Source organism: Mesoplodon bidens (assembly GCF_964165515.1).
Source record: "Mesoplodon bidens genome assembly, chromosome: 16".
Taxonomy (NCBI): Eukaryota; Metazoa; Chordata; class Mammalia; order Artiodactyla; family Ziphiidae; genus Mesoplodon; species Mesoplodon bidens.
This window is the reverse complement of record NC_138173.1, coordinates 13,162,842-13,178,395: the sequence shown is the minus strand read 5'-3', so window position 1 is coordinate 13,178,395 and position 15,554 is coordinate 13,162,842. Positions and strand designations below refer to the sequence as shown.

Here is a 15,554-nt window from a genome sequence, read left to right as displayed (position 1 = left end):
GCTGTTCACAGTCTACCTACTTGGCCCTTATGAAATGGGAGAAATCCTGTCTGATTTTGGAATTCTGGCGCTGATCTGCACCTTGAGGGGGTCTGAGGACACAGAGTGACCATCCTGTGATACAGGATGCCCTGATGTGGACCTACAAGCAAGGAAAACCCTCTGCTATGGGCCTCTCCCACTGCCCTGCACATGAAGTGCCCAGGGAGCAGCTGTTCTGCCTGACTGAACCAGTGCTTTCAGTTTCGCCAGGAGCCTGGGGGTCCTAGCTATGAAGCAGAGACATTTGTCAGGGAACACGCTGACTCTCAGAACAACAGGGTGCAACAGAGACACCTGGAAAAAAAAAATCATCAGTCTCTTTTGTCATGTCTTTGCTGATTGAGATTCCCTTTTATCTCCCTTTCTTGTTTTCCTCCTCTTTAACTAGTCCACTGTCCAGGTGTAAAGTTCATTCATTTCTCGATAACCCACAGTTTTAAAGTTGCTGGGTTTCATCCAAGATTATTAAATAGAAATGTGTATGAATGGACTTGGTTGAATTAAGATAGCAGCTGAACCACCATTTCATTTTCTCCTCCACTTAACTCCAGCTTTTGGCAGTGAAATGAAGTAAAAGACTATTTGAAGGCAAAAACTATCATTCAGTTGATTCGAGGATGATCATGTTTTGACTCATGTCTTATAGTTAGTTTGTAATTTTTATTATTTTAATGTGAATATACTCCTTGTAATGTGACCAAAGCATGTCTTTAAAAGAAAAGCCATACAATGAAAGCTGTCTACATATTAATAGGTAGCAAAAATGTTTGTATATTTAAATATTTGTGAGTATATTTACCCACTCATATACCATTGAAAGGAATAAAAAGTAAAATGAGATGGATTCAGCCATTCACTATCATAAATTATTGGAATAAAAAGTGCTAAGAATAACCTTTTATCTTAAGGTATGAAATCAGAACTTCTTTAAAGTTACCTGGAACTGAACTGTAAACACTAAATGTGATAGCAAGAATTTCAGAAAAAAATGGTTTTATTGCTAATAATCTATTTGGTTATAGTTGTTAAAGCATTTAACTGGGGAAAAATTATGACTATTGTTGAATTATCAGACTTTTCTAAATCCTCCTGTTAAATCATTAGTCATTGTCTTAAACAGTATTATTTTTTATTTCTTCTTGTCCAGTTACAAATGTTTTAATGCCAAAGAACTATATTTCTGTCATAGGTTTTCATAACATTTTATTAAATTGCTAAATATGCTAACAACTTTTGGTAGGTTGGGAAATCTGAGGTGAAATTGCATATTTTCACCCAAAGTTTCCAAGGAGCATGCTGTTTTAATTAATGGTGCATGGTCAAGATAAAGGATGAGATAAAATAAAGCACTAATTTGAAAAGTAATTTAGTCTGCTAAATTTATATCTGTCTCTATGGTCATTTAACAAATAATGAAGGTACACTTGAAAATCTTTCTAGAAGATAGATACCTACTTGGTATTAGCTTCTTCACCATGCTGTCCTTAGTGGAGTATATAAAACAGGGCGGGGAGGGGGCTATATTTGGATCACAGTATTATCCCATAATCTGCAAGGGAAGTTCTCACTTAAATTTCTGTCAGTTCATTCACCTCTCTCAGTAATAGTCACAAAAAAAAAAACATTTACAATTCCTCTATAGTGATAATTTGGGGGGATAAGGAAATACCTTTTTAGAAGCAGAACTAGTTCCAACAGACTTTAAAATATTGTTTCTTTTCCTGGTTGTAAAAATACTTGTAGTGCAGTTTATTGTATGTCAGTTATATATCAGTAAAGCTACATTAAAAAGGTCAAAAATAGAACTACCATATGACCCAGCAATCCCACTACTGGGCATATACCCTGAGAAAACCATAATTCAAAAAGAGTCACGTACCACAATGTTCATTGCAGCACTATTTACAATAGCCAGGACATGGAAGCGACCTAAATGTCCATCAACAGATGAATGGATAAAGAAAATGTGGCACATATACACAGTGGAATATTAGCCATAAAAAGGAACAAAATTGAGTCATTTGTAGTGAGGTGGATGGACCTAGAATCTGTCATACAGAGTGAAGTAAGTCAGAAAGAGAAAAACAAATACTGTATGCTAATGCATATATATGGGATTTTAAGAAACAGTACTGATGAACCTAGCGGCAGGGCAGGAACAGAGACGCAGACGTAGAGACCGGACTTGAGGGCATGGATGGAGGGGACGGGGAAGCTGGGATGAAGTGAGAGAGTGGCATGGACATGTACACACCACCAAATGTAAAATGGATGGCTAGTGGGAAGCTGCTGCATAGCACAGGGAGATCAGCTGGGTGCTTTGTGACCACCTAGAGGGGTGGGATAGGGAGGGTGGGAGGGAGACGCAAGAGGCAGGGGATATGGGGGTATATGTGTACATATGGCTGAGTCACTTTGTTATACAGCAGAAACTAACACAACATTGTGAAGCATTTATACTCCAATAAAGATGTGAAATAAATAAATAAGTAAAAATGGAAAAAAAAGTATATACATATCTCTTTTAAAAAACAAACTTGGGCTTCCCTGGTGGCGCAGTGGTTGAGAGTTCGCCTGCTGATGCAGGGGACACGGGTTCGTGCCCCGGTCCGGGAGAATCCCGCATGCCGCGGAGCGGCTGGGCCCGTGAGCCATGGCCGCTGAGCCTGCGCGTCCGGAGCCTGTGCTCCACAACGGGAGAGGCCACAACAGTGAGAGGCCCGCGTACCACAAAAAAAAAAACCCCAAAAAACACAACAACTTAATAACAAAAAGAAATGAAGTGGAAAGTAAAAGTCCCACAGTGGAGGTGGGTGTTTGGGATGGAGCGAAGGTGAGGATATCTGTTTCACACGTTACTTGGTGATAAAAAAAAATACTGGTTTTACATTTTGATAAGGGTTTTTTGACCCAACTACTTCAATCTGCAGAGTTACAGATATCCTAAACAGTAATTTTCTTATCTATTCATGGAGATTTTATTTAAACTTAGAAGAAGCTGTACGAAATAAATAAATGCTGATTGTCCTCGCTGAAATACACAGTATTTTAGTTGAAATTGCTTTTTAGGCTAAATTATTTAGTAATTTATCCTTCTTTCAAAAGACCTCATTTTATATTCACAAAAGCAACTAACCAGTTATTATCAAAGAGAAATTATTCAAGCTCTAGTAAGATCTCTTTTTTGGTTTGGTTTGTTTGTTCGTTTAGGGGGGATGGGGAGAGGTATAGAGTTAATTCTATATATATTTTCCAGCAGTATTTAATCTTCTTCTTTAGTCCTCGGTGTGTCAATAGTGCCATTCTGAGGAAATAATCCAATACAGACAAAACATCTCCACCGTGGCCAACATAATTCCCTTAGAAATCAACACATGAATTGTATTTGGCATCTTTTAAGACAAATTGCTTCCTGGCTTTATATAAAATTGTATTCTTAGCTGGCAGGGAGAAGAAATGATAAGTCAAACAGATTGCTTCTGATCTAAATTCATGTATTAGATACCTTATTTTGAGAGAGGGGTTTAATCTAAATGCTCTTTCCCAACTCTGTACAGCTTATTGCAAATTATATCAATCATGTAATTTATTTGAAAACCTATGAACTTCAACTCTTCCAGAACTGGCAGTTCTGTCTTAATCTGATGACAAACTCTTTTTTTTTTAAATCACTGATGCATGGTGTGATATCTACAGTTTCCCAGATGACTTACCACTAGTAGTGTACTATTGCTGTCTTTCTCCATGGTACACACTTTTGATTTTTTAGTTTTGTTTTTCTTGTTATTGTAACCAAAAATATACAAAAGCTAAGATTCCAAATGTTTGAAAGGAGCACTAGGGGAATAGTATAAAATTGTATATCTCAAAGAAAATTAATATGTACTTTTATTTTGTTACGTACTGGTAGTTCGTGGTCTTATACATGACTGTTTTACTGAAAAAAATAAATGCCCCTTAAATCCTATAGATTTGCTTCCTATAAACTTTGAGTACAGCACAGATGGTACTGCAGCACAGTTGGGAATGAGGGACATTAAATATTCTTGCCCGACTACATAAACCCGGGAAAGGCTTCCCTTCCTATGTTTACACAAGTCTTAGTTTCAACTCATAAGAGAAACCAGCTCAGTGAAATATACCTCAATCACTCAAACTCTTTCATTATAAATTATACCATAGCATTTAGCTGTCAGAAGCTTTTAAATTATAAACTGAAGAATAATCTTAACTATTAGGCTTAAAGATTATGTCAATAGTCATTTCCTGTGCACATGAATGTTACTGAAGAAACACGCATTCCTGCCCTCTCAGGACCAAGAACTATGTCCATGGGGAGGTCTGGGGATGGACTTAAATCACTTGTCTCTGTTTTTATGGCCATTGAAAACTGGGGGCCATTTAAAACAATGTGAGGTCTAAATAAGAACTGATTTTAAACCTTATTTTCAAATAAGTTCTGAAATCACTCAATTAAAAAACTTTAAATGTGTGCTATTATAAGGCATCTTAATCCTTTACATAGATTGGTATATCATGTGGGTCAAATTTTTAAAATTAAGTTATATAATTTTTAAAGGCCCATGCAAGACTGTCTCTACTCTGTGTGTAGCACATCTGCACCTCTTGCTGACTGTAAGCCCCTAGACCAGAGTCCTCTTGAAATGTGGGCAATAAACAAGTGAAAAAAAGTGGGGTGCAATGGCAGAGACAGGAGAGTCAAGGGAGGGAAGAAAGGTGGGAAGCAGGAAGCTACTTCCATATCCTCCTTTCAGAAAGAGGAGGCCTGTTCCACCCGTGTCCCATCAGGCTACAAGTGTGATGTTCTGGGACATACAGGAGAGGCTGCCTTGGAAAAGAGACCTGACTTCAGGCCAAGACCAGTCGCTCACTGTGATAAGCACTAGGCTTAGTGTTTGCCCTCAATAAACTTCCCTCGCCTTATCTCTTTCTTCCCCTAGGCTCACAAAGTTGATGTGAAATGATAGCTAAGAAAATACATGTCAGCAGCTCAAAGCAAGACAGGTTTGTCTTCTCTGGCTGGGTAGATGTTAGAAGAAGGTTAAAGATGGCAAGGTGAAATGTGACACAAAAACACAAGAAGCCATAAAGGAAAAGCTGGGTAATTTTGACTATAATAAAATAAATTCATAAAACAAAAGAAAAAACCATAAACAAGGTGAAAAGACAAAAACAAACAAACAAAATTTAAAAACCTAGAGAAAAACGTCACAACAGATGACAGTCACAGTAGTAATTTCCTTTATATAAAAGCAGCTCTCAGAATTTAAAAAGACCAGCAACTCAGTAGAAAATTCCACAAATGATATGAGTAAGCGGTTCATAAAAAGAAATCAGGGCTTCCCTGGTGGCGCAGTGGTTGAGAGTCCGCCTGCCGATGCAGGGGACACGGGTTCGTGTCCCTGTCTGGGAAGATCCCACATGCCGCGGAGCGGCTAGGCCCGTGAGCCATGGCCACTGAGCCTGCACGTCCGGAGCCTGTGCTCCGCAACGGGAGAGGCCACAACAGTGAGAGGCCCGCGTACCACAAAAAAAAAAAAAAAAAAAAGAAATGAAACAGCTAATATCTTTATGAAAAGACACACAACTCACCCATGATAAGATATATAAATTTAAAAAGCAATGAAATAGGGGCTTCCCTGGTGGCGCAGTGGTTGAGAGTACACCTGCCGATGCAGGGGACACGGGTTCGTGCCCCGGTCCGGGAAGATCCCACATGCCGCAGAGCAGCTGGGCCCGTGAGCCATGGCCACTGAGCCTGCGTGTCCGGAGCCTGTGCTCCGCAATGGGAGAGGCCACAACAGTGAGAGGCCCGCGTACTGAAAAAAAAAAAAAAAAAAAAAAAAAAGCAATGAAATAACATATTTCACCTAGCAGAATGATACAAACTGTCCAGTTATAAATAAGTCCTGGGGATGTAATAGAGAGCATGGTAAATATAGTTAACAAGACTGTATTGTGTTTTTGAAAGTTGCTAAGAGAGTAGATCTTAAAAGTTCTCATCGCAAGAAACAATATATAACTATGTGAGGTGATGGATGTTAACTAAACTTGTAGGAATCATCTTGATATACATCAAATCATTATGTTGCACCCCTTAAACTTATACAGTGTTATATGCCAATTATATCTCAATAAAACCGGGGAGGAAATGGGTAAGTGATGATGACTTATTTTTCTGGCATACTAGAGTTAACCATAATGCTTCAGCATGTATGTTTTTAATGAAACTTAATCTTTGTAATTTTTAATCCTCCTGCCTTTTTTTCCCTTTAATATTAAATGGAGAAATGTGAAATAAAAGAATGACACAAAGGTAAAATACCCGTTTTTGATGAGGGTGGGGAAATGAGGATTATAGCACTGTTGGAGTATACAAGCTTTTTAAATACAAGTTTGCAGTATCTCTCAATATTTTATGCGTACACCTTCTGACTTAGCAATTCCACATTGAAGAATTTCACTAATAATATACGTACATTTACAAAAGTCTGTGAGAATAATTATTGCAGGTATTCATCACCTTTCACCCACACTCTGTAAACTTAGAAGTTTTCCCTGCCTTCTGTATTGGCTGCACCCAAGTAACCTATCAAAAATGCAAACCTGAGGATGTAATGTATTTACTTGTGCAAAACCATTCAATGGTTCCCCATCATGTAAGAGCAGGTTTAAACCCTTAACTTGGCTTATGAAACCCCTACCTATATCACTGCCCACTGTTCTCCACCACTGCCTATTTTATACTTTAAGTTGTAGTAAACACACACACACACACACACACACACACACACACACACACAGAGCTACTTCATGCTTCAGTGCTTTTGTTCATCAATCATCAGTTGGTCCACAAATATTTTCTTAATACTATGGCAGGCATTGTTCATTGCTTACTATATCAGTTAGGAATTGCATTCAGCTGCTAACAAGAAAGACCGAACCATACTGACTTGAATAAATTAGGACTTTATTCTCTTATGTAAAAAAAATCCACAAGTAGGCAGTCCAGGGCTGGTAAGATGGCGTCGTAAAGATATCAGGGGCTAAGGCTGCTACTTACTTCTCCTTTGCCAGAAGTGGGTCACAAGGTCACCCTCAGTTATAAGGAAGGAATATCAGTCTGGGTTTGGTGGTGGTATCTGCTCTAGCTAGTTTAAAAGGAAAGGAGTGTCTTACAAGGTATTAGTGACTTACAGAATCATTGGGATGAAACAAACTCGGGCTGGATTTACAGGAACAATTTCCTAAGTCATTCCATGCAACTGGGCTGCCAAAGCAGTTAATTTTCTGCCATGACCTGGACTCTGCCAGCCCAGTGGAAGCTGTCCCTGCAGTGACTGACTCCAGAAACATGCAGCCTTTGCTGCATAAATGCCAGCACAACGGATGCCTCGCAGCCTGCTTTTCTCCTCTCATAACTCAAGTTAGAATTCAGGTTTTGCACAGATGCATTTGATTGGCAGGACCTAATTCACATCCATAATCCAAGCTGCAAAAGAGTTTTGGAATACTATATAATACTTAGCTTTTCATCCTCTGACGTACAGAAACGCAGATAAAAGGAGGCTGGAATAAGTACTGAGTGAGCCAGTTGTCAGCATCTACCACAGGAGGCAGGGGAAGCAGGCAAACAGACTGAAACAATAGGCTGAGCCCAAGGACTGGGCACGTAACACAAACAAAATCAGGGTTCCATTATCAGGGAAGAAGGCTGGCAATGGCTACGGGACGGCAATAAGGGTACCCAACACAGTCTTAAGAAATCAAGGAAGGCTTCCTGAGAAGGCAAAGAGGGACAAGAAGAGCATAGGAAAAACCAGGTGAGAAGAACATGCTGCTTTGAAAGAAAGTGCCTGGGGAAGAGGGATGGATACTTCACATATATTATCTCATTTAATCCTCACAACAATCCTAGGAATAAGTTATATTATTCCCAATTTTCAAATCAAGGAGGACCTTGAAAGGTACATTAAAGGATCTGGATTTAAGGGTAGCCAGAAAGCTTGCATAGAAATGCAGAGGTATTGGGTACCAAGGAGCTATTCCTAAGCAGAGAGAAGAGTACAGAGTTCCAAACAACATAAAACACCATAACTATAACTAAAAAATAAAACAGACTGAGAAAAGTTATTTGCAATGCATGTAGCTGTTAACTGACAAAAGATTAGTATCCAGAATATAGAAAGAAATCCCATAAATCAATTTTTTAAATTACAGATACTTCAATAAAAAATCGGGCAAAGCTCTGAAGGCTATGATTTACAGAAGAGAAAACCCAAATGATTAAAAACGTGAAAAAAATTTAAGAGAAAAGCAAAACATTCATAAAGTTATCTTTTCAACCTTATAGCAAATGCAAATTAAAATAACAGTAAATATCATTTGATATTTATCATATTGACAAAAATGTTAAATTCTGAAAAGAGCAAGTTTTGACAAGGAAGTAGAACAATTACTTGGAAAGCAATTGACTATATTATGTATGAAGATGCTTGTATCCTTCAACCCAGCAATTCAGCTTCTAGGGACAATGGTGTGCTGGGAAAGCTAACTGTTAATTATTCAAGCATTCAGGTGTCTTGTGAACCAGTGGTTAGAAGCTTGAAATTGCCAAGATGTATTAATAGTGTGGATATCTGCAAATGCTACAAATCAGGGTTTTGTTTTAGGGGGTTTGGGGTTTTGTTTGTTTGTTGTTGGTTTTTTTGGAGATCCTGTTTACCAAAATACCACCGGACATAGAGAAATTCATGCATAAATACAAGGAGACGTCGTAGAAAAAACATTCAGAATCTACTCTGTATTTAAGTTTAACGGGGTGTTAATTTCAGGACATAATTTGTATTAGATCATCACTGAGGTAAAATAACATCATACTTTAACCTTAGTTTGAATTTTTCAATTACTTCCACATTCTCAACCCTCTATGTAATCATTCTTAAATAATTTTTTTGAACAGTAATAAAAGTGTATTATTTCACATAACAAGGAGCTGGAGTGGCTCCCTGGCTGCTTAACTTGGTGACTATTCGATGTCTTTAAGTTGCTTGGTTCCTTTCCTTCCCACTTTGCCATCAACAGAAGCTCCCCTCATTTAACAAGAGGGCTGCAGCGATGCCAGGAATTCTTTCCCCGTTGATCGATGATGATCATATCTAGGGGAAGAAGAGCTGTTTCTTCCCACATGTGCCTTTTCATCAAAGAAGAAAACTCACTGAAGTTCCCTAGCAGACTTCCCCTCAGGTCCCTTTGGTCAGCTTGAATAATTTTAATAACATTCCATTACATTCAGAATTTGTCATAGGATTTAAGTAGTTGTTTGCAAGGCTTACTTGTAAAATAAAAGTTAAATTTTTAAACAGAAAAGGAAAACCCTAGGGTCTCACATTGACAATTAAAGCCACTCATTATTTTAGATCCGGGCAGAAATCATAAGTAATTTAGGTAATTTTCACCGAAATTATCTCGGTAAAGTTCATGTACTTCAAGTGTTTAAGAATCAACTTTCATTCAGATCAGTGCCCTATATTCTGACAACTTAATGTATTTTTCACAGATTTAGAACTTTAACCTTGACGAGAGGTATAAATGCTATGATTATCTTAATGTCAATATTATGTTTAAAAATAATCTTGCCTGAGGTAGAAGGATCATATATATGAAAGTCATGCATTTATGACTAGGGTCATTTACATTTCTCTTGCTTAACTCTATTTTGACATGCTCACCATTGAGCAAGGGAAAGCACAAGCATATGGTTATTATAGCCAACTTCCTTCCAGTTCCAACCTCATTTTTTGCTGCAAACATCTAGGGGAACCAGGAGGTTCTCCAAGTCATTCACTAATATGAAAAAGACTGAAGGCCAAATGTATTAATTTACTAATGAGATTTACATGTGTAAGTGCAGACTATAGATTCTGACAGCTTATAAGGAAATAATATCCTATATGCCCTGAATCCACATGTATGTCTATCTAAGAAATGTAAACTTTCTAAGATAATCCAAGTTATACTATCAAAAAATAGCTAGTTTTTTAAAAGTTTCTTTTGATAGGGACTTCCCTGGCAGTCCAGTGGTTAAGATTCTGCGCTTCCACTGCAGGGGGCACGGGTTCAATCCCTGGTCAGGGAACTAAGATCCTGCATGTGGCATGGCGTGGCCAAAAAAAAAAAAGTTACTTTTGATAAACCACTATATCATCTTTAAACCATGACACTTTTCCCTTGAAGTGGTTTTAGTTGTATTTGCAACTGACAGCGTTAACTCATTTCAGCAACTTGGAGACCAGCAACCCCCAAGGATGTGCTCCTTGCTGGAGAACCAAACACTTGTTATGATGCCAGTCAGGGAATGATGGCTGAGGGGGCAAGTCTTAGAAATGGTATATTTTTCAGTCAGAAAAGAAAATGTACTACTTTAATAATTTTTCAACTTGATTTAATTTAATTATAAAATTGCATACACATAGTAAAAATCCAAACAGTAGAGAATGGTATACAATAAAAAATTAAAATATCACTTTCCCCACAAGCCCCAAGTTTCACTCCCTAGAGGCATGCACTGTAAAGTTTCTTCTGTTACCTCTCAAAAATATTTTATGTATAGTCATGTAAATGCATGTTCTTTTTATTTAACCAAAAATGGGATTTTACTAAATACCTTCTGCATCTAGCTTTTAAAATTTAATATATCTTGAAAAAATTTCCAAATCAGCACATATTCATTTATTTATACATTCAAGGGATTCAGGGGATATTTATTAAGTATTAGGTACTAGGAATAAAAAGGTAAGCAAAACAGATTAGGTCTTTCCTCTCACAGAATGTATATTCCAGTGAGGGCAGCCAAAGTATATGTTTTTTTTTACAGTGTCATTACAGATTATGAAGGAAACAAAAAGGGGGATGTTTTATAGTAGACCCACTTTAGATAGGTGGGGCAAGTGTGGCCATCCATTGATGGCATTTGGGTTGTTTCTACCTTTTGGCAATTGTGAATAACGCTGCTATGAACACTGTTGTACAAGTATTTGAGTCTGCTTTCTATTTTTTAGGTCTATACCCTGAAGTGGAATTGCTGGATCACAGGGTAATTTTATGTTTAACTTTTTGAGAAACCACCATACTGTTTTCCACAGTGGTTGCACCACTTTACATTCTCACCAGCAATGGTGCATGGGTTCCAATTTTTCCACATCCTTTCTAATACTTGTTATTTTGCTATTGTTTTTCAAATAATAGTCATCCTAATGGGGGTGAAGTGGTATCTCACTTTTTGAGATTAGTTTTGATTTACATTTTCTTTTTTTTTTTTTTTTTTTTTTTTTGTGGTACATGGGCCTCTCACTGCTGTGGCCTCTCCCGTTGCGGAGCACAGGCTCCGGACGCGCAGGCTCAGCGGCCATGGCTCACGGGCCCAGCCACTCTGCAGCATGTGGGATCTTCCCGGACCGGGGCACGAACCCGTGTCCCCTGCATCGGCAGGTGGACTCTCAACCACTATGCCACCAGGGAAGCCCTACATTTTCTTAATGGTTAGTTACATGGAGCATCCGTTTCATGTGCTTATTGGCCATTTGTATATCTTCTTTGGAGATATGTCTATTCATGTCCTTTGTCCATTTTTGAGCTGGGTTAAATTTGTTGTTGTTGTTGAGTTGTAGGAGTTCTTCATATATTCTGGATATTAATCGCTTTTCAGATATACGCTTTGCAAATATTTTTTTCCATTCTGTGGATTGTCTTTGACACTCTCTTGATAGTGTCTTTTGATGCATGCTTTTGTGTCATTTCCAAGAAATTATTGACAAATCAGTAATAGTGGCTGCCACACCTGCTCACCCAGCAAAAGCCTGGTAAAGGTGGCTGCCCACGTTGAAAATTAGGTAGTGGAAGTAATATCCGTCCAGGAGTCTGTGATGGCAGGCTGAGGCCCAGGCCACTACTTAACAGAAGAAACAGTGCCCACTTGGGGCCCCAAACAAAGAATTTTTCCCCCCTACTCTTGGCCTTCTTGGATATGACATCCTATCTTCACTCCATCCCTTGTGTACTAAGTAAACATTGGCCATGTCCTGCTTGGCTGGCATGATGGTAAGGCCCATCTGCTTTTCTTTGAGGTCTGGTTCACTCACAACTTGATCACCTAATCACATATGTTCTTTCTAAACTTCCATAATTATTTTTCTAAAATGAAAACTCTAATCATGTGTTTTTAATAATTTTTTAAGGCTAAAACTTACACCATGACCCATCATATGCTTCACAATTAGGCCCTGCACACAGTGTCACACTCCAGCCCTACGAAGGGGTTCAGAGGAAAGTTCAGTGCTAATGATATTGGCGGTCTTTTTCAAACAAAGAATTTTAAGTCCCTGTAAAGCATTCAACAAAAACTTTATATAAATGTTATCAACCCGGGCTCTTGGACTCTTTAATCAAGAGATATTGATAAGGGTCCAAATGAGAATTTCAGGCAAGGCTTTATTGGGGCTTGTGCTGCAGCACAAGGGAGCGAAAGAAGTACAGATGCCCTTGTTCGCTCCCAGAGAGGAGCTGCTGGGGAGCTTAAACTGGATAACAACCGGGGCGGGTCTGTGGGTTGGCCAGGAGGCGTGGCTTAGGTGGTCTGCCCACCCCCTTGGTGGTGCCCTGTGCAGGGATCACGCTTTTTGCTCCCAGTACCTCAGAAGTGGCAGTTGGTTTGTGGCCAATTTGTATCTTATTACTCATAATTGCCCCAACTGCACATGTATGCAGTTATTTTTAGTCCCTTATAGTTTCTTTCAGGTGCAAGCACTGGGTTAAAGGGTCCCAGGTCCCAGCCTATCACATAAAGCGGAATTCTTTGATAAAGTGAGTATAATCACAATTTGTTTTGCTAGGTTTAGATTTTCACATCATGTTTCTTTGAGGCAAATATATTCTGCCCTGGATTTTGTATCAATTTCTTGGATTTTGTTAACCAAGAATTCCAAGAACAGAGACCTGGTTGAAATAAAGAGGTGTTTATTTGGGGTGTGTTAGGACTGCAGCCCGGGAGATACAGCTCCAGGGAGCACTTGAACTGTGTTCTGTCACACTACAAAATGGGGGAAGCTCATAAAGGCAGAAAACCATAAGATTACATAAATTGTTTGTCAAGAATTAGGATTGGAGCTGGCAAGAAGTTAGGGTGCTTGTTAAACATGGATTGTTTGGGCGCTGAAATGATTACATAGCTGCCATAGGTAGTGGGTAACCTTTGAGACTACAAGGTTGCAGCTAGCAGCTGCTAGCACATACTGTTTTGAAAACAGCTGGTGGTGTCCTGAGTTGGACACAGTGCAGAAAATTGAAGTTCTCAGTGATGCAGGAACATGTCTGAAACCACACCCAACACTGTCCACCCAACTCAATTTTGAATGCCTGAAACCATAGTTACTCCATTTTGATTTTTAAATGACTTAAAATATGTCATCAACTTCCAGTTTTTACAGGAGGCATGATGTGTCTTTTACGGATTCAACTGTTTAATTATATGCTTTCATATGTATTCTTTCTGGAAACAAGATCATCAGCCTGTCTCCTCTAGCACTAAGCCTAATGCTATGCAGCCAGGACTCAAGATACAGTGATTGCGAGAAACAAGCGTAATAAAACACAAAGCACGAAAATCAACAGCAAATTATAACATGTTCATAAAAACAAGGCAAGTGACTGCTTTATGAATGCTTTTTCTTAACGCTCTACTATTACTATCAATCAAACGAGTAACAATAGCTATTGTTATAATATAGAGGAAATGTAACAGCTCCTTTTTTTTCTGGTAACTAGTTCTTCTGTGTGTGTTAAGGGGTCGATTCCAGATACCCTTACTCTAAATTGGGGTGTCCAATACCACCACTTTTTAAAGTACTGAACTACAAGAGGAAGTATAAGACCAAGCAAATATAACTAGGAACGGGAGACCCTTTCTTTTTAGAGCATTTTCTGCTTGCTTGGATCCATGACAAACTGGTAGACTAATCACTTACATACTCAAGGGGAGAGCTCACAGCGAGGTCCTCAGGAGCCTCGAAAGCCTCTATGGAAATTCCAAAGCGCCTCCTCTGTCGGCCACGTAAACTTGCGGCGCTGCCGGTGTGCGCCGGCTTCAGGGGCGGAGCCAGGGCCGGAAGGGGCGGGGCCAGGCCCGGAGCGCCGAGCGCCCCTCCCGGCCTCGGTTCCTTCTTTTCGACCGGGCCGCCGGAGAAGGAAGGCGCCTCGGGAGCCGTCGGCCTTGCGGGCTGGGCGGCAGCGCCTGCGGGCCTGTCGCCGGGCTCTTTGAGGGGGTCGGGGGGAGTCCCTGCGGTGTAAGATCCTCGTCTTTTTTTCTGCCTGGAACCCGGCTCTGAGCCAGAGCGCGTGGGTCCGCCTCGGGCCACTCCGCTCTGTGGGTCCCGCGCCCGGGGCCTCCATCCCGGTGCCCTCCGTCCACTGCCGGGCACAGCGGAGCGGTTGGCGCGGCCTCAGCCTCAAGGTCATGTCAGGAGGCCCCCTTCCTCTCCCCCTCCCCAGTTGACGCAGCCTCGAGCTTCCTCCACGCCTTCTGCTCAGTCGCATTTTGTGAGTAGCCATTACCTGTCTTAGCTGACCCTTCTCCTTAGTAAGCGCCGATTTCGACTGTTCTCAGCTCAAACTAAGTAAGGGCCTTCTGCGATTCACTTGGTTCTGAGGCGGCTGGAAGGCGCGGCGGGTGGCTTGGCCGGGGCCCTTTTGTACCCCCAGTAAAGCTTTGTGTGCGGCCTAGATGGTTTCAGGGTCCCTTAAATGGGCGCTCATTTAGCCTTACTAAGGAAATGTTCTGTAGCGGGGGAAGGGATCTTAGGCCTCAAGACAACCTTGACCTGACTTTGTGACTGGTTTTTAAATTTGTTAACAGAGCACAGTTTACCTGCCAACAATGAGTTCTGGTCTCGACGCAGTGGAGCGTTGTCGGCATTTGTTCCCGGATCTTCCTTTGTAAATATGCTCTGGAGACGTGGCATTGAAGTTGGAGAAGAATCCGTACAGTATAGGAGGCCCCGAGGCTGTAAATGCCGGCTGTACCCTTAGATGCTTCGGGTCACAGAGATGTGTATTTCCGGATACAATACAGAAGAAACCGGTCAAGAGCTGGGAGACTGGAAGAACTTTTGCCTCTTCAAAAGCAAAGGTATAAATGAACCTCGTCCATGGAACTTGGTATCGTCATACGTTTGTTTGTTTTTTTCCTCCCCCCAATTTGAAATACAAGTTGTTTGATCTAAAACAATCCAACGGTTAACTGTCAACAAGGCAAATGTGATGGCTGGTAGTAGTTTATATTTGGTATTATAGTCATCGTTTTTTGAGGCCTAAGTGGCTTGAATACTATTTTCATTGCTAAGTGTTGGTATTTTAAAAAATTTTACAAAGTAAATGTTTGATTATCAAAGTTTTGATAATGTACGTAAGTCCTTAAGCATAATAAATACACAAGAGCC

At 40.1% G+C, this 15,554-nt stretch overlaps 1 long non-coding RNA gene across 2 annotated transcripts in view; it reads right to left on the bottom strand.

The window, feature by feature from the left end:
- The window catches only part of LOC308630384, a 43,814-nt gene extending 29,644 nt beyond the window's left edge, over positions 1-14,170 (bottom strand). For both annotated transcript variants that reach the window (XR_014017837.1, XR_014017838.1), the window contains exon 1: positions 14,085-14,170. This is a non-coding gene — a long non-coding RNA (uncharacterized lncRNA). The remainder of the gene's footprint in view (positions 1-14,084) is intronic.
- Between the last annotated feature and the right edge of the window lie 1,384 nt (positions 14,171-15,554).